The 24,591-nt window shown below is 45.1% G+C and overlaps 1 protein-coding gene, 1 non-coding gene and 1 gene segment (V, D, J or C); all 3 read right to left on the reverse strand.

Moving 5' to 3' along the window:
• Positions 1-24,591, reverse strand: part of LOC102968706 (immunoglobulin lambda-1 light chain) — a 718,086-nt gene that overhangs the window by 653,929 nt on the left and 39,566 nt on the right. The gene's annotated exons all lie outside the window — the stretch shown is intronic.
• LOC122232563 overlaps positions 1-24,591 on the reverse strand; it is a 1,057,381-nt gene that overhangs the window by 635,920 nt on the left and 396,870 nt on the right.
• LOC122232837 lies at positions 1,372-1,475 on the reverse strand. The gene has a single exon (XR_006210249.1). It is a non-coding gene; the product is annotated as a U6 spliceosomal RNA (small nuclear RNA).

Below are 24,591 nucleotides of genomic sequence, written 5' to 3' on the forward strand. Positions count from 1 at the left end.
GGTTCCAAAAGGGCAGGCAGAGCTTATCAACCCAATGGACTCCACCTCCCAGCAGCCTTCCAGTTAGTAGGGTCAATAAAGGCCTGCTGGGAAATGTATTTGCCAGTAAATCACCAACGTTTGCCAACCATCACTACAATGGTAGAGTTTCTCTTTTCCATAATTAAATCTCCACAACACCTCCCATGACACCACAAATATTACAAAAAATGTTTTAAAAAATCACATTTGACAGATCTTATACTTGTCTTGAGTAGTTAGCTCCGAAGTCTCATCATCTGCCAAAAATAGTTCTACTAAACTCATTGGCTGAAACGTCCATCCATGTAGTGAGAAGACAGTCTTTGCTGGCCCATGGTCATTCTAATCCAATTTCCCCAGCCAGTAGGGCTGCATAGCAGAGTAAGGCTCAGATTGGGGGTGAAGGGGGAAGGGACGGGGCTAATTTTCTCCAGTATAAGTTCGCATCTAAAGCTTGGTGGGAGAGCAGAACCAGAAAGGCTTGAGGGAAGGGTCCAGGCCCTGTACTCGGTCTGAAGAGAAGGAGGAGGAGGAGGAGGTGGAGGAGGAATGCTTACCATGCTTGTTGTATTTGCATATCTGTAAGAACTTTCTTCATTTTCTTCCATGTCTTCTTTTCCATCTGTTTTCCATGCCAGGTGCCAAGGGATTCACAAGAGGAATGCCAGGAGCAGGTGGTGGGTAGGGAGTAGGTAGGGACCTAGGGGTTGGCCTCCCGGATGCCCTGGTTATGGTGCAGGATGGGGGTGCACTGGGGAGAAAGCTGGATTCCCCCGGGGAGCTGCTGCAGGAGATGGAGAGGGGCCTGGAGGGCAGGCAGGGTGGTCAGGTGGTGGATGGCAGGATGGGCACCTTCAGGGTACCTGACGTCAGTAGATCTGGATTTGGACCTGGCTGCTTGGCATTGGGATTCCACATGTTCAGGTGTTTCCTCCAGCCTTTACACACACCACCACCCGGGCTTGACTCACCCTGCCTCTCACCTCAAGTTCTTTTTCCTAAAAATAAAACAAATCTAGTGAGATAATTTGCATGTCACCGAGTTCACTCCTTCAAGTATACAACCCAGCAGTCTGTAGTATATTTACAGAGTTGTGCAAACATCATCATGATCGAATCGACAACATTTCCATCACCTGCGGAAAAAGCGCTGACCCACTAGCAGTCACGCCATTGCCCCTCTCTGCACTCACCCCTTTGTCACCACCGGTTCCTTCCTGTCTGCAGTGACTTCCCTCTTGCGCACATTTCACAGGTGCTGAATCACAGAACAGGTGCCACTGTAAGCACTTCACTCACTGGCATTAAGAATGTGTGCATTGTTGCGGGAACATCAACACCACCATCTGTAAATATATGGATTGCTTCACTTGGTTGCTTGTCACTCTTGTGCAGCGACCATGCCGATCTATCTGTATGGTTCCAGTTTTAATGGCATCGGCTGTCAAAACAGTAATCACTTACTTTTCCTTAGTGGTTTATACAATAATTAAGGATTTCATTCTTTTTCAATTTTTATCTTCCAATATCAATTCACCCCTTCCATGATTTATGTTATATATTTGTACATACTTCTTTTTGTTCAACAATTTAGCCAGTAGTTGTTGTATTCTGTTATGAAAAATAATACTGTGTGTTATGAGACTGTTTTTCTGGTTTTGGTGTCATGCATTTTTGCTTTACCCTTGGAGAGGATGCAGGCTGTGTCTCCTTTCCCTGGTTCCTATTCCCTCGTGCCTGGTGGATGCCAAATGTTCTTGCCCCTCATTTCCCTTGACTGAGGTGTTTCCAGAGTCCCTTCCTGACTTTCTCACCCCCTGTGCCCACAGCTCTGCAACTGAGACCTCCTGTCTCCCTCTTGCTCTTCCTGGATGCATGTCCCGTGGTCAGGGCTCAGGTCTCCCCACATGCCGGCCTGTGTCTTCACATTCAAGGGACTTTCTCCTCTCATGCTGGTTCAGGCCACTAGTCGCCTTCCCTTTCTGTCTCCTGCAGCTTTTTCTGGAACCCACTTTTCTTCCCACTGATGCTCCTGACTTGTAGTGTGAGCACGGGAGTGAAGCCGCCAGGGTTTCCAGTCTGAGCGCTTATTTATTTGCTGATTTTCACTTCCGGGTTGTGCGAAGTTGCAACTCGGTCCATCTCATGCTTTACGGAAGGTGTGAATTTTGTGTAGTTTCCTCTGTCTTCTTAATTGTTGGTGTGTTTTTAACAGCTGTCATGGGTATTTCCAATTTCTTTGTTTCTAAATTTTCCATATTTTTAATATAATGAGCACCAGAATTTTCCATATTTTTAATAAAATAAAATATAATTTTTATATATACTTTTATATATACTTTGACATAAAAGGAAAAGTTATCAGAGCTAAGTGCTATGACCAATACACTTCATATTTCTCTTCAACTTCTTATGAATACAAAAAGAATGTAACTAAAAACAGAAGTAAAGTGTAATAAGAAAGAATAAGGTTTTTATTTGAGAAATGATATATGTTATATAAAAGGCTCAGGGCATTTAAATTTAAAAATATTTTACTGAAAAAAACAATTCAGTAAAATCATCAGAAGTATGTAAAATAAAACGTATTATTTTAATAAAATTTTAAATAAGAGTTTTACTTTTTTAAATCCCTCATTTTTTTTTTTACTCATGTCTTTAATTATTTAAGCAATTACTGTTCACATTTGGACTTCTTTTAAGTTAATTCTTCTGTTCTCTTTTTTATGTGTACCATTTTTTTCTATATTCATTTAGTTTTTCATAAGTTAAAAATAATGAAAATAGTCCTAATAAGATTACCAAAAAAAGTTAAAGTGCTGAATAAACATGTTGAGATGTGTGCAATTTGTATTTTAAAGGAAATTGTAAAATTCCCTGAAGTATATGAAAGCACATTTGAAAAAACTGGCGAATGTTTACTTTTGTCTTCAATAAGAAAACTAACCATAAACATGTTAACCTTTTTAGCTGGTGATCTCATTTCTATCTTCTATGTTTTACTTTGGATTCTGGATAGAAGATACTTTCTAACTTCAAGGAAGTTGAGGGCAATCTGACTATGTATTGAAGACAGGGCAAGACATACCAATGAGTTACGGAGAGAATGTGGGAAGTGAAGGGTCATGGAGTGTCTGAACTAGGGACATCCCGGAGGGAGTTTCATAAATCCATAGTGGGAGCCGTCAGCATGGCGTGTGCACCTGCAGCCACAGTCAGCTGGCAGATTTAGGGGGATAAGAAGCATCCTGGTGGATTCCATGGGCGTGGGGAGGGGGCTAGTGAGGTGAGGAGACTAATCCTTGGTGGGTGATGAGGGATGGAGTATGGGGATAATGGTGACCCATGACTTGATGTAAGTGAGGAGGGACAAGGGGTATAAGGAAGTGAAGAAATCAGCAGGGAAAGGGAAAGAGAAAATGCAGTTTCTTTCCTATTCCAAAAACCCTCCCACTCACCTTCACCCTGGACAGGAGGGGGTGCTATCTCTCCCACCCTGCCTCCTGCCTGGTCACCTTGACACCAAGGTGTCAAGAAAAAAAATTGGTTGTGATAATAGTTGAACTATTAAAAACTAGATGACAGCAGGGCTCCCTTAGCCTTTCAGGGGGTGTGATTCTCTTCCAGAGACTTCCTGCAAACTTCAGAATATAGAATCATTTTTCTTATGCCCCAGAATCTGTTTCCCAAGAACTATCTGGACAGTAGATCCTCCAGAGAAACATTCTCCTCTTGTCACTTATGTTCTAGGTTTTAGCCTTTTCCACTGAAAGTCATCACAGTGGACACCTGCGGACACAGGGGACTGTGGGATGGCTGTGGTGTGGGGGCAGGAGGGCTCTCCTGGAACAAGGCCAATGACCAAGCATCCCAGGTTGAGTCTCTGTCCCCGTGGGCAGCACAGTCCCCAACCATCTCTGGGCTCCAATCTGCAGCTGATACTGTTTGGTACATTGATTCTGGGAAAGCAGTCTCAGTGCTGCTCTCACAAGGCCAAGGCCCGTAAGAATGTGACATATAATCTCTCTCTGCTCTCAGGGCTGGGCTGTCACTCCCTTAGTGACACCCTCAGGCAGGGAGGGGGAACCTTTACAGCGAACTTTTTTATTCCAACCCAGAGCTACAAGGCTTGTGACCTCAGGGACACAGTCCCCCTTATCTCCACCTCTCTACCACTCATATGTGAGTTCTTTGATGGGAACTTCCGGGTCCAGGTGACCTTGGTAATATCATCTTGTGCAAAGTGTCTGGTAATGTTTTTGACTTATTTTCTATTCAGGTTGTTTGTTTTCCTGTACCTTGTTTGTTTGAAAAGTTCATTGTATGGTTCCTTCCTTCCTTCCTTCTTTCCTTCCTTCCTTCCTTCCTCCCTCCCTCCCTCCTTCCCTCCCTCCCTCCCATCTATCCTTCCTCATTTCTTTCCTTCCTTCCTTCCTTCCTTCCTTCCTTCCTTCCTTTTTCCTTCCTTCCTTCATTCCTTCCTTCCTTCCTCCCTCCCTTCTTCCCTACTTCCTTCCATCCTTTTTTCTTTCTTTCCTTTCTCATACACATTTATTTGTGCATTTATTTTGTACTGCTCAACTGTACAGAAGTTTGACAATTGATCTGAAATAAATTCTGTTTCTGGTTTATTGGTTTTCACTATTAGATTTTATTTTTGTCATTACTCTGGAGAAATGGTACACATCTTCTCTTATAGTATAGACACTGAGTATCAGATTTTCCAGTCAGTCAGCTCATACTACATATGAGTCATGGGCCGGGTGCTCTCCATCTGCTACAATGCTCCTGAACCCTCTGTGATCTTCTCTCATAGTCATTGCCTTTGAAGTTGGCCAAATATGCCAGTGCTTCTAATAACTTGGGGAAAAGGAAAGAAACTTTGCTCTGGAGCAACTACCAGCATTGGTAGAAAAAGTCCTTGTGAGGATTCCATCTGGAGGCCTGAGGAACACATGCCCTGAGCCCACACATGCCGGAAACCAGCTGCCAAACGGGAGATTTTGTTCAGATACAAGGGATTCAGGACAGAACCAAGGTGTTCAGGTCTCATTCCTCCCGTCTACTTGTCACCTCTACAGATATTCCACATAATCTGGCAGTGAGTTGGCTTCTGGCAGGTGCCTTGGGTGATTAACAATCTAGGATTATCTAAAAACAGACATTAGGCATGTAATGACCCAGACTGACCTATAAGTTCACCCATCATTACAGCTGGCATGGGTTTCCCTTACAGATTCTCTTACATGTTACTGTTGTGCCAAATGTGTTGCAGCTGTTGTTTTGTGAGGGTCTCCTGATAGGTTCCCTCAATCCCAGGGGACAGGCCCTGGCCTCTAACATCGGTCTGTACATGAAACTACAATACTGGTGGGGAAAGTATTTTCTGCCCTTGCACCCTACTCTGGGTTTTAATGTACTTATTGGTATTTTCTTGGCAATTCGTAGTTTTCTTCTGATGCAGTGATGTATCTATTACCTTTAAGCCTATTTTAAAATTGCTCTGCACATTAGGACTGATATAAAAAGAACACTGTATATAAATAAAGTGTATCAATGGACCCTTGCCTTTATTACAGATTCTTCTTCCACTGCTGGATAAGGACCCCCATGGCCTGTTATCTCCAACAACCTGGGCCCCAATTCACTGTACTGGGAAATACCCTGCTTGCTTTTTTTTCATTTCCTTAGACTCCCTGTTCCTCCTCACTTCTTTAAAATCACGGATCATCCTTATCATCATAATGTATTCTTTGTAACCACCGACATTAGTCTTGCCTGCCTCGCTAACAGCCCCCACAGAACCCACTATGCCACTTCCTCCCCAGCTGCCTGTGGCTGCAGGTGCACGTGGCCGTGCTGACTGTTCTCGCTCTGAATTTATGAGACTCCCTCTAGGGAGACCCTAGCTCAGCCACTCTGTGATCCTCCATTTCTCCCATCCCTCTCTGTAATCCATTGTTACGTCTTTCCCCGTCCACAGTACATAGTCAGACTTTTCTCGATTTCCTTGAAGTTAGAATGTATCTCCCATCCAGACCCCAAATTGGAAACAGAAGCTAGAAGATAGTTGCAGGAGCTCACCTGTGAACTGTTACAATGCTTATATTTTGTTTTCTTCTTAAAGACAACAACAATATGTTCACCACTTTTTTCAAACGTGCCTTCACATTCTTCAGGGAGTTTTACAATTCCCCGTAATATACAGATTGCACACATCTCAGGATATTTGCTCTTATTGTAATAGCGCTCCCACTGGTCTTTTTTTAAGATTTAAAAACATTTTTTTACATTTATTTTCAGAGGCGGGGGAGGGGCAGAGAGAGGGAGAGAGAATCCCAAGCAGGCTCCACCCTGTCAGAACACAGCCCAATGTGAAAACCATGAGATCACAAACCATGAGATCATGACCCGAGCCGAAATAAAGAGCCAGACGCTTAACCGAGCCACCCATGCGCCCCAGCACTCCCACTATTCTTAAAATAAAACTTGCTTCAAGCTTATGCATTCTTCGTTTGCTGACCAAAGATTTTTGGTCTATAGCAGAACTATCCTACTTTCCTTCAGATTTGCAGACCACTGGCCTGAGGAGTGAAGGACCAAACGCTCCCAGAGGATAAGTCAAACAGGAGATGTCAGTAAGTGTATGCAGAGTCATGTCTTCATATGGTTTATGGTCTGGGCACCTGCTTCTCCTGCACAGAGCCCCTACCATTTTGACACCTTCCCGTGGTGAACCCTCTGGCTTCACCTGGACAAGAAAGATGGGTTTTGAGACATCTGTCCATAGTCTTCCCAGGTTGCTGGCTTCCTTTCTCACCATCACTCGTCTCTCCAGCACTGATTTTTCAGTGACTATAGCAGAACCCGACTTTGGAACTGGTTCTTTGTCCAGTAACATTAGCACTTTTATTTTGTTCGTAATAACATTAAAATCATTTTCATTATTATTTTTTTGAGAGAGAGGAATGGAGAGAGAGAGAGAGGCTGCAGGGGAGGGGCAGAGGGAGAAGGAGAGGGAGCATCTCAAGCAGGCTCCATGCCTGGCAACAGGCTGACCTGGGGCTTGATCTCACGACCGTGATCCTAACCTAAGATGAAATAAGCAGTCAGTCACTTAACAGATGAGTGACCCAGGCATCCCTTCATTATTTTTTTAAAAGTGTTAATGTTTATTGGGGCGCCTGGGTGGCTCAGTCGGTTGAGCGTCCGACCTCGGCTCAGGTCATGATCTCATGTTCTGTGAGTTCGAGCCCCGTGTCGGGCTCTGTGCTGACAGCTCAGAGCCTGGAGCCTGCTTTGGATTCTGTGTCTCCCTCTCTCTCTGCCCCTCGCCTGCTCATTCTCTCTCTCTCTCTCTCTCTCTCTCTCTGTCAAAAACAAATAAACATTAAAAAAATTTTTAAAAAGGTTTTAATGTTTATTTACTTTTGAGAGAGAGAGACAAACAGATACAGACACAGAGAGACAGAGTGCAAGTGGGGGAGGGGCATAGAGAGGTAGACACAGAATCTGAAACAGGCTCCAGGCTCTGAGCTGTCAGCACAGAGCCCAAGGCAAGGGTTCAAACTTGGGAATGATGAGATCATGACCTGAGCCAAAGTCGAATGTTTAATAACTGACTGAGCCACCTAGGAGCCCCATCCCTTCATTATTTTTAACTTATGAAAAAGTATCATTATTTAAAGATTATTGAAATAATTAATAGAAACTTTAATTTATATTTCTGATGACTCCACTGAATTTTCTTATCAGTGCAATATTTTTAATCTAAATACCTTGAGCTTTCTATAAGCAGAAAGTTTGGAGGTCCCTAGAACAAAACCAAAACAAAAGAAATATAAAGACAGAAAAAGAGGAGACAGCTTTCCTGACCCAAAAGCAATAATTTCAGCCCCCAGCTGTTTTCTGGAATCCATACCCTGCAGGCTCTACTTGCCCAGTACACATCTTGCAGAACCTTCTAGGAAGCGTTGGAACAAATAAATACAACAACCTGGTCATAGAAGATTTTAAGGAAACAAAGGGAATGCGAAAACTAAGTCTCTACGAGGTCAGGAAACAGTCTGACCACATCAGAGACAAAAACTCAGTGGTGTAACACCCAGTGTTGTTTCAAAAGTAAAGCTGACCTAAAGCACATTCTTGAGTTGTTTTTGCAGGGTTCAAACCGCGCCCCAAAGGGTTAATGAGGTTAGAACTGTCCCCAGCAGGACCTGCACTGACACCCCTTCTTTTTTCACAGGAAAGTCAACCTTCTGTTTCAGAGGCAAACAGCAGGCCGGGCTTGGCAGCCTAGACCAGGTACATCCTCCACCAACTCCACCTGCTCAGATGGACCCCGGCGTGTCCTCCAGGGACCTCCGCCTCAGGATGATGTTCAATCTCCGCTCTCGGAGGAGCACAGGCTTCAGCTAACACCTCACAGGATACACACACAGGCCCGTGCTCTCAGGACCCCTGCACAACCTGGTGCCACCTTACGTGGGATGACAAAACTCCCTCTTCTGGGTCTCCATCCTAACCCTGAATCAAAGGAACCCACTCCCCTCCACTCAGGGAGTCACAGCTTTGGAAGTTACTCCCCTGATCTCCTTACTGGCTGCAGATCAAGATTCCTTTGTGTGACGTCTAGTGCAGCCTCTCCCCCTGTGACTCACCAAGGAGTGAACTCATGGTGGTTCTGTGACACTTGGACCTGATACATTTCATCCCTTAACAAGAAAACCTGGCTTATTCTCCCTACTCTACCTGTGGTTTTAGTCACATTTATTGAATGTATTAATAAGAAATTGCCAATACATATAAACTAAATATATTTGATCGTTTTTACTCCTTATATCAATGTTAGAATCCAGTAAAAAATAAAAACAGTAATTAACTTAAGAAGTATTCTTTAAAGGAGGTTCCCTTTTGATATGATTTTTTCACATTTAAACAAAATTTTCATGAGAATTTCCGGATAGCTGAGGTGAAATATCCATGACAGCTCTTAAAAACACCTGCATAATTAAGAAGGCAGAAGAAACTACACAAGACTCACACTCTTTTAACACATGAGACAGACCGTGCATCATCTTCACACAGCATGGAAGTGAAATAAATGAGGAAGTAAATGCAAATGCAAAAGTAAATGCAGGGACCCTGGTGGCCTTGCTCGCACACTCACACCACAAGTCATGAGCTTTAGTGGAAAGAGAAGTCAGTTCCAGAAACATCTGTGAAGAGAGAAGGAGAAAGTTAGCAGCAGCCTGAACCACCCTCAGAAGAGAAAGTCCCCTGAGTGCGAAGACACAGGACAGAGTGCGGGGAGACCTGACCCTGACCACAGGATGGGCATTCAGGGCGAGCAGGAGGGAGATAGGAGGTCTCAGATGCACTGTTGTGAGCAGATGGGCAAGAAAGTTGGGAGAGCAGCTCTGGAAACACCTCAGTGATGGGAAAAGAGGGGGAAGGAGACAGTAAGCACCTGCCAGCCACGAGGGATAAGAAAGAAGAGAAAAGAGAAACAGCCCACCTCCCTACCACAAGGAAAGCAAAAATGTATGATACAAAAACTAGAAAAATTGTCTAATAATCACATAATAATTTTCATAACAGAATGGAAGAGTCACTGGCTAAAGTTTTGAACAAAAATGGAATCTTCAAAAGTATACACAGTTTAAAAATGACAAGGGGTAACAGATATTGGAAAATAAAAATTAAAAAAATGAAATCTGTAGTTACTTCATAGAGCGCTGAAGAAAAATAAATTATGCTTATTTAGACAGCCTCTTATTAAAATGGGAATCTTCCAGATCAGTTAGCACGGCATCCATACAAGGGTGGTTTGCAAATAAGTGAAGAGGGGTCCATGCCATGGAGGATAGGCACCAGGTTCTGCTTCTGAGCACACAAGTGAGACACCTGCACAAACCTCTCGCTCCCCTCCTGGGACAGCAGAGTGGAACCCTTCATGCAAGTCATTCCATCCCCTGGGGTGCCGGAACTGAATTTGGGGAAAGCTGGATGTGAGTTGGGGCTGGGAGGCCTCTCCTGGGCTGCAGTGAGCACAGAGCAGAGGGCACAACGTAGGGCCCCAGGCCTGGGTTTCGAGCTTAGACCCCCACAGACTATCAGGGAGAATGTGACCTGAGCACAAGGGCAGAGGGCACATACGCCCCTCCACAGCATCTATGTGGGAGGCCTGAGGGGAAAGCCAATCTCTCTCTCAACTCAAGACATTTCCCACTCTTGCAGTTCATTCCCTATAACCCTGTGCCCTGACCTTGTGTGTGTGTATGTATGATTTAAGTATATATATATATATATATATATATATATATATATGTGTATGTGTGTGTGTGTGTGTGTGGTCATACATATGAAACACAAATTACTTACATGAAATATTAGATATGGATATACATATATACACACTTTTAGCCAACCACTCTCACTTAACATAGAACTGTATGCCCTATTCCTACAAATGCTTACTGTTTCTCTCTGAACTTCACATAAAACATCTGATCACTGTCTTTCATAGTGAGTTAGATGAAAACCCAACAGATGTCCATGACCTCACAATTCTGTTTGTTCCTTATAGCACAGTATGTGGAGCTTGTTGATACTTAGCTGGTGCTCAGTCAATATTTTTAAATTAAAAAATAAATCAGTGAATAAAAAAAGAAAAAAAATATACACATATCACTTTCTTTAACTTATGGCTAAAACATATATCTCCATTTTATTTTGGACCATCATTATCCACCCAGATTCTTACCCCCAGGCATGGGTGTCATCTTAGACACATCCTTATACCTTACTCATAACCTCCAGGTAATTCCTAAATCCGGTGCTTTTCACAGCAAAAGTAACTTTAAAATGTCCATGCTACCCAAATCAATCTATAGATTAAATACAATTTCTATGAAAAGTCCAATGACATTTTTTCACAGAAATAGAAAAAAGTCCCGAAGTTTGTATCGAGTCAGAAAAGCCTCCAGGGGCCAAAGCAATCTTGAGAATGAACTGTCGCAGGGTGTATGGCCAGAGTCACAAAAGATGAGTCCGCAAACGAAGTGCCGTTAAGTGAAGGTCCTCATACTCGAGTCGGGATGAGGCCCCAACTCTAGAATGAAGCTTCTTTTTATTAGGATAATTGCTAAAGACTATGTACATAAAGTCAGCTAAGCAAGTGTGTTACTCAACCTAACGGTCTAGCTTTTCAAGGTTGAATTTCCAGTTAACTGGTTTCTGTATCACTAGGAAGGGTCAGATGTGAAGGAGGATCCACCTTGGACACGTTCAGCTATGTAAACATGTCCTAAAGCCTTGCACCTTCTCCAGCCCTTCCCTTTTGAAGTCTTTTCCTTGGAGGCTTCTCTCCTGCATCTCCCACAAAGAACAAAGCTGGAGTCATCATACTTTCTGCTTTCAAATTTTGTAGTCATGAAAACAGTGTGGTACTGGTGTAGAATGAGACACATAGATAGATGCCACAGGAAAAAAAGAGACCAGAAATAAATGCAAGTTCCCCTTGACCACCAGGGAGGATGTAGGCTGAAAACAAGGACTTTGCACGGTCTCTGGAAGAGAGCTAACGTGGATTTTGAAGGGGATTCAGCCAGGAATGTGCATGAATCATACTGCAGATGCCCCAAATGAGATCCTCAGGTTCTCACTGGTGTTTCCTGACACATTTTGGGAGAGACAGCTGGAAATGCCGGACCCCGTGCAATGGGACACATTGATACTCATGCCATGGTGGGCAGCGTGCATCCACATGGTCAATCTGGGGTAAGAAACGCAGCCCAAAGGACGCTTTCAGCTGGGTCAGGGCACACCTGCCAAGAGCCGCTGCAGGAGCTGCCCTCTTTTCTCTGCTGCTTCCTGCGTTGGCACGGGGTCCTGAGCCCTGGTTCCGCTGCCATTCCAGGTTACCCATTCCCCTGCTGGTGCACTGTTACTTTGGGGAATGATGAAAAGGTCCTAGAAATGGATAGTTGTGACGGTTACATAACACTGCAAATACACTTAGCGTCTCTGAGAATGATTAAACTAGTAAATTTACCGTTATGTGTATTTTTGTAATTATTAACTAAAAGTTGAAAATCAAAATTATATTTAAGAAGCTATAGTCAAACAAATACCCTTGCCACCCTTATATGTGCTCCCCTATTGTAACTCACCCCAGCACTAACAAGTTACAGCAATTAAAAAATTTGTTTTCTTGCTGCAGATTCCACACGTAAAGGAGATGGCACAGTATTTCTCTTTCTCCGCTGGGCTTATTTCACGTAGGGCAATGTCCTGCACATTCGTCCAAGCTGTCTCTAATGACAGGACTTCCTCCTGGAAAGACCCATGGGGTTGACTTCCTTTGTGCACACATGGGGGAGATCCTGCTCCTGGTACCCCACCGCCTTCCTACTACTGGGATCACTGATGAGGAGAGGAGAATAGGACACAGTCAGTGCCTTGGGGGCTCAGGGCGCCAGCCACAGGGGTGCCCATTGGGCCCTGGTGGTGGCAGCTGTGGGAAACTCACATCTGAGGGATCTACTTCACCCACCTTCCCGAGAGCAGGCTCAGCATTTTGGAGCAATGGTGGTACTTCCTCTTCACCCTCATAAGCCCCACTGGGAGGTTTGCTAACCTGACACCCAAAGCTCCTCCCAGGGCTAATCGCCATCTCCTGACTTCACACCTGAAGGGCAGGTACCCAGCCAGTGCGCCAGGCCAGCGGAAACACACAGCGACTCAGTCAGCCCTGAGCACAGGAGCCTGGAGGGAAGGGAGGGCCTCGGCTCTGACCCCAGGAGATACAGAGTACATATTGTGGAGGACTGTCCACCAGCCAGGATGGTGCCTGCACTCTGAAAACTAATTTGATGTGCCTTTGTGAAGAGAACAAAAGCCAGCTCAATAGGCTCTGATATTTACACGTGGCTGACCAGACAAAGTGTCTGTGTTATCATCGTTATTTTGTTGCCTTTTCTGTTTTTAATTTCCCTGAGAGTTCTGATACGTTGCATAAGAAACTGGGAAGAAGTCATTCAGATCCAGAAGCCACTGACAGGTACAGTCAGTGTGTATGCAAGTTATTTCAAACTTCAGGAGAGTCAGAATGCAAGGGTCTGACAATTAATGAAATGGGTATAGGACATTGGGCAGGTGTCATTATGGCTGGTGGTCACAGCAGAGGGTCCAGCTCCTCCCAGGCAAAGGCTGTCATAAATGCTCGTGCAATACAGGGTCCTTAGGAAGGTTTAGCCTGCACCCCAAGATATCTCAGGAGAACATGGTGTGTGCCTGAGACCCCTGTGGCTGGATAGTGTGGAGAAAGGGAGGGAGAGGAGAGGTCACCCGGGGTGCTCTGGGCCCCATGGAGGGAAGAACTCTTTTAACAAATGTGAATTTATCCATTCTTCTTAAGCTGGTAGATACAGGGGCTGAGACCCAAAGCCGCTACTCCTCAGCTCCTTCCCTCGCCTTCCTGTCCCCAGGCCTAGAGGTCTATCAGTGACAGCCAAGGCCAGTCCAGGGGTCCTGGGTCACAGAAGCATGGACTGCATGGTGGTCTTGGGAAAGGAGGGGATGAGGTCACTGGAGAGGGAGCTGCAGGTCAGGAATATGACCTCAGGGAAAAGGATCTGGAAGGATAGACAAAATCTGAGTGAACCATTGATTAGAGAAGTCTTCCTCCTTCCTGCCTTCCTTCCTTCTCCTGTGAGAACTGGGCATGGATATCCTCTTGTGTATTTCCTTATTTTTAATGAGAATTTCATTCTCCACAGGGATCACTGCTGGGATCCCTGCTATTCCCTCCATTTGTCTCAGACTTTTAATCCCAGCTGTGCCTCTGGTCAATGCCACTCATTAGAGATTTAGCTCCACAGCAAATCCTAGGACAGAACTTGGGACAAGGAGACCTGGAAGATGTCACTGGGCGTCAGCTGGAGAAAGATGACAACAGAGGAAACAGGGAAGGGGGAATGACACATGTCCCTGGGTGGGACACAGGGAGGTGACAGAGTGGACCCTCAGCTATGGGAGATGGAGGGATGTTCCAGAGGGTCTTGTGGAAGGAGGCTGATGCCCAGAGAGACAGAGATGCCCTGACTGACACAGGTGAGGTCAGGTGGGAGAGCAGGTGGAGGGCAGGTGAGGGGTCTGCTGTCCCCGCGTCACATGGCAACCATGATTTAGACAGGTGTGGAAACATCACAGACGACCAGGGCTGAAGGATGCCTTTCCTCCCCCATAGGAAGGATGGGGGTGTTACTGTAACTCCTTGACTGAGGGCTTAGTCTGCACCATTCATTCGTTCATTCATTCATTCAATTCATTCATTCATTCTTTCATTCAACCCACATTAAAGTAATTTCCGCAAGTGTAAGATCAGTGCTCATCACAGTGTGAAATAAAATATGATTTTTATTCATTTCAGAGTTGTGGTACACTGTCTGTTTCATATGATGTGCAAGGTTGCTGTTTGCCTTTCTCCTTCTCTGTATTTGACAGCCCAACTTATATTACCCAAAGGTTCCTACCCAATCGATTTGTGTCTATTTATCAAAGGAATCCTTGATACACTGGGAAAAAAAGGATACAATTGTATATGCACCAAATGTAAAATATAAGGAGGATCTAAAACTTAAGACAAAAGGAAGAATCAAAAGGAGTAATTGACACATCTGAAAAATACAGTGTCAGCTTCCATAAGTCACCATGAAATATAGAAATAATTGACGAATATCATATTGCTTAGAAATAGCAACTGAAATCGTAGCAGTTTGAAAACTAATGAATTTATTCTTTATTTATCATAATAAACTGGGGAGTCACACTAATCAGCCGGGATCCCTGACCTTGAAGGGAGCCCTGAGCCAACCCAAGAAACTCTCAGATATTCTTAAGGCACCCCAAGTCAGAAAATCCTTCCCTGCTGGGAAGGCCTGTGTTTCAGGAAGGATTGGAAAACTGGAGGTGGGAGAAGAACCCAGGTCCCTGGAGTCCGTCACGAAGTTGGAAGGGACAGAAAGATCCAGCTAACCCCTAGTGGCTTTTAACATGAGTCAGAATTACAAACAAATGCAACAACACATCAGTAATTAAGGGTTTTTAAGGGAACAAAGGGAATACAAAGGTTAACAATCTCCACCAGGCCAGGAAAGTGCTTCACCACATCAGAGACAACACAGCAGAGGGCAAACTCCCAGCGCTGTGTCAGAGGAAGCAAGGCCCTACATTCCTTTCCCCAGGTCAGGAGCCCAAACCTCCTCCAGTTTATACTGGCTCTGGGAGCAGGCCCCTGGCCCCTTCCCCTTGCGGGACGGTTACTTCTGCTTCGTTATAATGTCAGTCTCCACACGAGGAGGAGCGCAAGCTGCACGGACATAACCTAGGATGCAGGTAGGGTCCTGTTTTCTAAGTGTGCCCGTGAGACACGATGGCCACCTTTCGCAGGGTGACAAAGTCCCCTTTCTGAATATCGATCCCGATGACTAAATAAAAAGAACCTGCTCACTCCTGCTCTGAGACTCAAGGCTTTGCATGTTATTCCTCGTGATCTCATTATTTTGCTGCAAATCCAGTTTCCTCTGTGAGACCACACACCTGGCAGTCTCTAAATTTCACTCTGGGTGGAAAGAACTCAGCTTAGTTCTGAGACAGCAACTTCATTTTCCTCTCCCTGTCTCTCTAAGTTCTATTACTTAAATATATAAATTATAATATATGATACGTAAATTGCAACATGGAACATACATATAATGTGTATATGCAATCTGTAGTGTTTTATATTATATAAGATACCTATATTTAATAGTTATATAATACAGTTACACATGTAATAATTCAACATAACATATTACACATATTTAAAATGTGTTTATATATTGCTTATATATTATACATACTTTTGTAATATGTAATATTTATTTATAATAAATATTATATATATATATATATATATATATATATATATATATATATATTTCTTTTTGCCCCTATCAAGGACCCAGATGCCCTGGATGACAAAGTAGCACAGTCTGACAGAGGCCCTTGAAGGAAAGCTGGAGGCTACAAGGTGAGAAAGAATGGGGTGATGACTAGCCATGCACAGACGATGGAAAGAAAGCCACGTGAATACTTTCAGGGGAGGTTGCTCCCCTACCTGCCAACCCAGCATCTTTTCTCTTCAGCCCTAAAGCTAACTCCCTGTCTGTGAGAGGAGGTAAAGAAAGAAATCAGGACAGGCCAAGGAAGCCCCAAGTTCTGCTGGCTGAGGATATGTTGCTGGAATTCCCATCCTCCCCTCCCCAGGGGTCCCTTGCTCTAGAACCAGAGAATATTGCAGGTGATTTTTTCATTATGCAAACTTCTCCAGGTGTGGGATTACCTGTCCTTACCTGAACACCACCTGGGCATTGACTCCTTGGGGTTGGAGGATGAAACATGGGAGTGAGGGAGTCAGAGCTGAGGGCTCATGTGGGTCCCTGCAGGGTCACACTGCCGTGAGGACACTGCCTGACGAGTGTGCGAGAATTATTAGAGTGGTTCCCTAGTTGGTCAGCTCCAGAAGCCTGTCCAAACAGGACAGGTCCCACAGTGCCACCTGCTGGGCTTAGACACTAAGTGGTCTAGTCCTTCTGACACCTCCCAACACCCCTGGAATGGTGTCCAGACTTTTGCAATGGGATCTAGAATGGTGCCATTGACGAGTGCAGAGGGATGAAGAGGTGCCCTCTGTGCTTTTTTAGGACTGGTTGTATTTTTTCCAGGTCACTAATGACCTCCATGTGGTTAAATACATGGTGTATCGATTGCACAGTGTTAATGCTACCAGGTATTACCTGACATCAGAATTTGCCTCTTCGAGGTGCCTGGGGTCATAACCAGTCTAGTGTCATCTTGAACCTAATGAAAGACTTAAAGTTCTTAGAGTTCCAAGGTGGTTCACGCCTCAAAATAATTCTACTTGGACTTGCCTTCCAGTTTGACCATTGTTGTTGTGGGTTAGATTCTCCTGCTAGGTCCCTTCAACCCACACCTTAAGGACTTCTGATGCTTGTCTTTGCCATGAGGATAGAATGCTGTCAGAGAAATGTGTCTTCTGTTCCTGATAACTTTTCTGGGTTCAAGTTTCCCTTGAACTTTAGCCTGACAAATGCTTATAAATTTGACACTCTGATATACTTGATATATCAGTTTTATAATTTTATTCAGTATGAGTACTGGCATAAACAAAACGTTAATATAAATGGAGCCCTCTTCCCTTCTGAGGGGTTCTCCACTTCTCTTTCACTGAAAATGTTGGAGTAGTAATGACCTGTTGCTCTACATGCATTGGACCCTAACCAAGATTTTTTGTTCAGCACTCCATGGAATTCATGAGGGTTGGGTGTTTAACATCTCAGTCCAAAGAACAGACATTTATCCAACATCTTTCCAAACAAAGAACCAGAGGGGGTGAGCAGTAGACCTCTTTGGATTATACTGGGGGCAGTAAGCACTTGGCGAGACATCACTGAATGTGGAGATGGATTTGGATGGTGTTGGTTATATCTTCACAATATTAAGTCATCCATCTTATGGACGTGCTGTCTTCCCATATATGTAAGTCTGCTTAATATGTTCAGCAATCTTTTGTAGCTTTCCGATTCCAAGGCTTTTGGCCATTTGGTTAAGTTCACTCCTAAACGTCTTGTTCTTTTTGATGCTGTCCTGAGTGGAGTAATTTTGTAGTATCCTTATGGGCTTCTTCAATGTTGGTATAGAGAAGGCCACCTGATTAGTCTAGAGAATTACTACTTGAACTTTTGTAGGAGATGCTACATAGATAGCATTTAGGGTTATAATAAGAGTTTGTTTCCTATGTGGGAACAGTAGGAACAAGTAATGAAGCAGGAGGGAATGAGAAAGTGACGCTCTGCCTCCATGACCATGAAATGAGCAATCTCACATGGCAGACACTGTGCACACGAGGAGGTAAATAACCAGATAGAACCCAGGCCATCTCCACTCATGATGGAAACTGAAAATTCTAAAGCTTTACTTCCTTTCAAGTTTGAGAAACACTTCATTTCTATGTTCCAGAACTTTTTAGCTATTTGTGAAACATAGATTTCGTAAGCACCAACTATTCTCTGACGGGTACAATGGGGGAGTAACACGGAGGGTCAGGGAGGAGCCGGCTCTGTGTTCCTGTCTCCTGTGTTCCTGACCCAGTGGTTCTATCAGGAGTGAGAGGAGAGCTCTGCTTCCAGAACTCTGCTTCCTCAGGGTTTGGCCCCTGGGAGAGGACACCAGACCTCCCAGCACCCAGCGCCTCTCTGCTGGCTGACCAGTTCTCACTCCTTCCTCCAGCCTCCAGCATCTCCCCACACTTCCTCTCTGAACCCTTATTCCTCTTCTCTTAGATCAACATCATCTAAAAGAAGCCCTCCAGCTTTGACACCCACCTTGGACTGTTGGATTATTTCAAGGTGGAGACAAAAAACGTATTCCACTCCAGTTATTCATCTTTTCTTTTATATTTACAGTGGGATTATGCACTTAGTTACCTATAAATTTTAAATTACAAGTTATTCCCAGATAATTGTACTTTTATTTTATTGACTCATGTGCTGCATTACTGAGACATCTTCAATTAAAATTTCACAAGTTATAGAAATCATTCAGTATTTGTCCTCTATAAGTAAAAGACCAATAAAGTGCAATTTTCAAATACAAGATCGTATTTGAAATGTATGTTAATATCTAAAATACGTAGGTGTCAGTAGGGTATGACATGTGCACAGACAAAAGTTCAGGGTATTTCATGTTGAGGGGTCATGGAGACCACTTATGTGAATCCTTAGGAGAGGAGGTTGCCAAATATCATCAGTCCTTCCTGAGATATGTGGGTCTGTCCCACCTAGGGATGACAAGTGATTAGAGTGAAAGGAAATGGGTCAGTCACCAGATGGGAAGGAGCTCAAAGATTTGGGGATGCCCTGGAGAGGAGAGAAGGTGAAACAAGGAAGTGAAGGGGGAGGGAGGAACCTCTAAGGCAGAGAGAAAGGACCCCCTCTGCCTGGTTCATCCCACACTCTCCACACAGAGCCCCTGCCCCTCCGCAAGAGAGCTGTCTGAGGAGCCTGCAGAATATGGTGAAAGGAAGGGCTGAGGGCATGAAGAAGCTGGACGGGCACAGAGAACCTGCAAGAAGATTGATCCAGTCACTGCTCAGGCTACTCTCAGGTCAGAGATGCCCTTGTGAGCTGAACAAGCTGTCATCTGTCACTTACCTGTGTCTCCCATTTTGAAGGACTTCCACCTCCTCACTCCTCTCAGGACACCCTACAGCCTCTCTTCCCATCAGAAGATTCCCGTCCCCACCTGCCCTCCCTGACATTTGGTCACCTGGGCAGGGACCGTAATTGTGCTGACTTTGCAGCTCCTGCTGCTCTGGATTCCAGAGTAGGAGCAGATGGCAGTTCTGGAATAGTGAATAGGGTGGGGCTCGGTCGGGGCGGGGGAACCACCTCCTGCAAGTGAGGGCAGGAGCTCCTCTCTGAGCGGCACTTGGGTAGCAAGGAGTGTTCTCATACGCATTGTATTTTGCAAAGTAACATGGAGCCGTATCGGAAATATGACAGCACAGCCTCCTGAGGGCCACCCTGGGGACTGGGGACAGGATCCCATTCCTTTTTTCCTTTCATTCTTGGGAACGGAGTCATTCATGCGAATAGGGGGCTGCCATTCCCCGTGCTGGTCCCTGCGTCACTCTGTGCTGGTGATGGTTCTAGTCACAGAGAGAAGGAATAGATGACCAGGTTTCCGAAGGCCTGAGGTAGGACCAGCATCTGGTTTCTCCATGGGTTACAGGAGTCACAGTGCAGAAGAGTCACACATGGGTGGGGTCATTGTTCCCAGTCCCACTGAAGCAGGCTCAGGCTCTTCCCATGTATGGGAGAGGTGGGCATCAGTCCCTGCTCTCTTGTCAGGCACAGCGCCCCCTAGTGTCCCCGGAATCATAATCTGTATATAAATCTAATCGGTACTGCAAAATCAGGTTTTTAAATGAGGGAACAATTCACTTACTAACCGTTGCATGAAAATGGATAATACACAAGTATGGGAATGAGAAATGGCATGTGGACAAAAATCAAAAGTGAAAAAATCATACTGTTAACGTCTAATAAGAATAATTTAAAAGCGTACTTTACTAGGAAGTAAAAATGGTTCCATTAAAAAAATGAAAAACAGACCACTTTCCTTAGAATAAAATAGACAACATTATTAGGAACTCTTCCACAAAAATGTGTAAGATGTGGTTAACTTCACGAAAAACACCAACAACCTTCAGGGACCATAGTTTCATTTGATATATATCAAAGAAATATATATATATATATATATATGTATATATATATATACATATATATATATATATATACACACACATATATATGTATATATATATATCATGAATAACAAAGGACAATTTAAATTACTATAGAAAGAATTGTCGCAATGATCCATACACTTGATATACAAAATACAGAAAAATGAAAATTGTGGAAATTATAAAATATGGAAGCAAATCCTCTAAGTAAAATATCAGCAGTGAGATTCCATTATCAGACTAAAATAATCTTACATTGGGACCATATGTGATTTATTGCAAACATAGAGTGGAATTATATGTTGATAAATCCTCTAAGACATCGTATTTGTAAATCAACAGATGAAAATCATTATCTCACTAGAACACGAAAGATCCTTTACAAAATTGAAAGAAAAGTCCTGATAGAAAACACATAAAATGGCAACAGAGACATTTATACTGTGATAAGACACTCTCTCCCACACACATAGAACTCAGTCCCACAGCCAGGAAATTACCTAATGGGGTGAGGGTGGGAAGGACATTTCTACAAGGTGAATAGGCTAACGTGACCTAAACACCATTATCATTCAACATCCTTCTGCAAGTAAGTATTAACAATGCAAGTGGATAACAAAAATCACTGGTTGGATCTCAGCACTGATGGGAACGGACAGGAACTCATTTCAAAAGACCGCAAAACACAATTCACCCATAGATACTCCAGGGCTGGTGCAACAGTGACAGAAGAAATCACCCCAAAGAGCAAAAAGAACAGGCATTCCTAGTGAAGATTAATAAGAGGATTACACAGGTCTGGAAACTTCCAGAAATAGGTAAATGGCCAAAGATGGAGATGCTAGATCCTGAGAGGTCAGGTGGGAAAGGGGCACACTGGACCCCAGTCCATGAACTTTAGTGACAAGAGACCTGTGTCTCAACCTAATGGGTGAGATGAGTTTTCTGTGTCCCTTGAGTCCCTTTGTCTAGGAAGGGGCTTAAGGAAAGGCAGAGCCCTCACTCCCAGGTGGCGCTGCTGTGTGCACCTGAGCCCATGGCGGCAGCAGCAGGAGCATCAGAAGCAGAAGTCACAGGCTGAACCTGAGCAGCTGCTGGGGCCTCGCCCTCCCAGCAGATGAGAAAGGGGTTCTGCTTTCAGTTCTCATGGGCCTGGGGCTCTGTGTGAGCCCGAGATGCTGTCCCAGGAGGGGCAGGGAGGAGCAGGGTCCCTAGAGGGTCTAACCATCATAATAGATGAGTATTTGGGAGCACATTTGCGGTAGCTGTTGTTACCAGACACGTATTGGACTCTCCTGATGTGTCCTGACTCAGACCGAGCTGCATTTGGTGTCCCTATTTCTGCCCTGACCTGTCACGGACTCTACCCTTAAGGCAGCCTGCCAGTGACATCCTGGACTATATGCTAAATTTGAAAAAAAATCACACGATATTGCTTCCAAGGACAGGCTTCAAGCCGAAATTTAAAAGAATGTGGAAAGACTTTGTAGACAGACATATTCCCTGGAGCGGGTCTCAGACCCCGGTTTATATCAAACAAACAAAGAAACAGCTGACTTGGCCAAAAAGTCAGGGTTGGATGGCAAGTCCCATTGCTGTGGGACAGGTTTTTATCTCACTTCCCCACAGGCCTGGAGCACTGGATGAACACTGATACAGTAGTCAAAGGACTGGCAGTAATAATCAGCCTTGTCCTCAGCCTGGAGCCCAGTGATGGTCAGAGAGTCTGAGTCATCAGACCTGCAGCCAGAAAATCAGTCACGGAGCCCTGAGAGTCGTTTGCTATTATCATAGATGAGGAGTTTGAGGCAGCCTTTCTTGGGAGCTGTTGGTACCGGCTCACACCAAGAATACCGATGTTGTTGGGGCACCTGGGTGGCTCAGTCGGTTAAGCGTCCAACTTCAGCTCAGGTCATGATCTCGCGGATTGTGGGTTCGAGCCCCACGTCGGGCTCGGTGCTGACAGCTTGGAGCCTGGATCCTGCTTCAGATTCTGTGTCTCCCTCTGTCTCTGTCTCTCCCCCACTTGTTCTCTGTCTCTCTGTGTCTATCAAAAATAAATAAACATAAACAAAAAATTTAAGAATACGATGTTGTTGGCACTTCCAGTGCAGGAGATGGTGACTGTCTGTCCCAGGGACCCAGACAAACAATGAGGCTGGCTGAGTCAGCACAGACAGGGCCCAACGTCTTCCCAGGACCCTAGGAGTGGGAGAGACAAAGAGAGGGGGATGCTGGGATCTGGAGGCAAGAGGGGGATCAGGGTCCATGTGTCCTCCCAGGACCCCTTCCCCATCCCTGCATACAGTTACCTGTGCAGAGAGTGAGGAGGGTGAGCAAGACAGGTGACCAGGCCATGGTGGGGGTCATCACTGATCCTGCCTTTTGTGGTCTCACTGCAGAAGAGCCGCCCCCAATATCTCCCTTCCAGAGGGCCCATCCATGCAAATGAGACCCCAGCTCTCTGCCCCCTAACTGGTCCTGCTTTAGGTGCCTCTGCCTGAGGATGTCCGGGGGGTGAGCAAGAGAGGTGCTATGTAGAGCTAGGAGTGGGAACGTCACAGCTGTGACCCATGATCAGAGGGCACAGGCAGTGGCAGGTGGAAACTCCCAGCTCTGGCCATCCCTGACTCCTCAGACACAAGTGATGAGCACCCCCTGGTGTCCAGGCCTGGACACAGCGTTATGTGGCATGGCGACCAGAGCCCATCAAAGAGAGCTCCTGCCTCCCCACTGCTCTGTCCACTGTCCCATTCCTTCAGGCCAGGCCGGATGCCTGCTATGTGACCTCCCATCACCTCAGGGTGCACTTTGCTCTACTCAGGCTCCACGTAGTGAGTCTGTCCACGGTTCCCTTGGCTGTTGATGGGGCAGGACTGAGGTGGTGATTCTGGCACAACCACACAGATGAGGATCAGGGCCAGAGCAGCGACGGGTCCACATTGACACATGGCCAGTTCTGTGCAGGAGGCTGATTTCTTCCCTCTTCCCTGGTTCCTCTCTGGGCTCAGAGTTCTCTTTCCCAGAAGCTCCCTCAGCACTGAAGAGACAGGGAGCCCTTTTCTCCAGGTTGTGGGTAGACGCCCTCGTGTGCCTTCCTAGGGGGGTTACACACTGACCATCTTCGTCGTGTGTCACTACTTCCACCTCCATGAAACAACAGTTCTCCACACACTGTGGTTAGTGATTCCCTCCTAGAATCTGTCCCCCAGCACACAGACCCAAGTCTGCAGGAGCCCGAGTGTGGCTCTGACCTCAGAACACGAAGGGCAAACCTGCAGGAAGCTCCAGGAGGGAAGGAGTGACAGCCGTGGGTGCTCTGACGGGGACCTCGTCACAGACTTCATGTGTCTGTCACCATTTGGACAACTGTTAGCTCAAAATGAACGTGGGTGATTTTATACAACATTCAGCTCAGTAAGAATATTTAAACTCAACGACACTGTCAACGGGAAGATGCAGGTATTTAATCACCAGTGTATTTTCACAGATTCGTGCTTATTGCTGAGACAATATGGACTGAAATAGTAGTTGAAAAAAGATGGATGAAAAAATAATGAAATGATATGACTTTTGGTTCTCAGTTGAATAGAGGTCTATAAACTTGTTTCTAAATCATTTCACTTATTATTGTTTTTATTATTATTATTTTAATTGTGAGTTTTGTACACTAGGTCTTGTCCTGCAAGTAGGAGTAGGAAAGCCCAACGTGGTGCCCAGGTAAACACCATGAAGAGCTAGTTCCTGTGAACTTCAGACCCACCTCAGTGATGGAATTAACACACAGAGCTTCCAGGATGGATGCTTAGGGGTCAGACTCATCTCAGGGGTGGGTAGAACAATAGTCACTGTATCTTGTGTCCAGCAAGTTCACAATAGAGTAATAACTCAGTTTCCGGTGACTAGAGGAATGAATTTCTATTACCCAAGACCAATCTGATCCAGAAAATTCTTTCGAAGATCCCACTTGTGACTCCAGGTGAGGTGGAGATAAGGAGCGCTGTGTCCCTGAAGTCACAGTCCCTGTGGCCCTCAGTTGGGACAGACTTTTCAGTACAGGTCCATTCTGGCTGGGGGTTCACTGGAGTGTCTGGGGGAGTGAAGCCAGCCCTGAGAGTACAGGGAGGGCCTGTGTTATGTCCTCATGAGCCTTGAGCTCCATGGGAGCAGCACTGACTCTGCTGTCTCAGAAT

Source organism: Panthera tigris, chromosome D3, assembly GCF_018350195.1.
Source record: "Panthera tigris isolate Pti1 chromosome D3, P.tigris_Pti1_mat1.1, whole genome shotgun sequence".
NCBI lineage: Eukaryota > Metazoa > Chordata > Mammalia > Carnivora > Felidae > Panthera > Panthera tigris.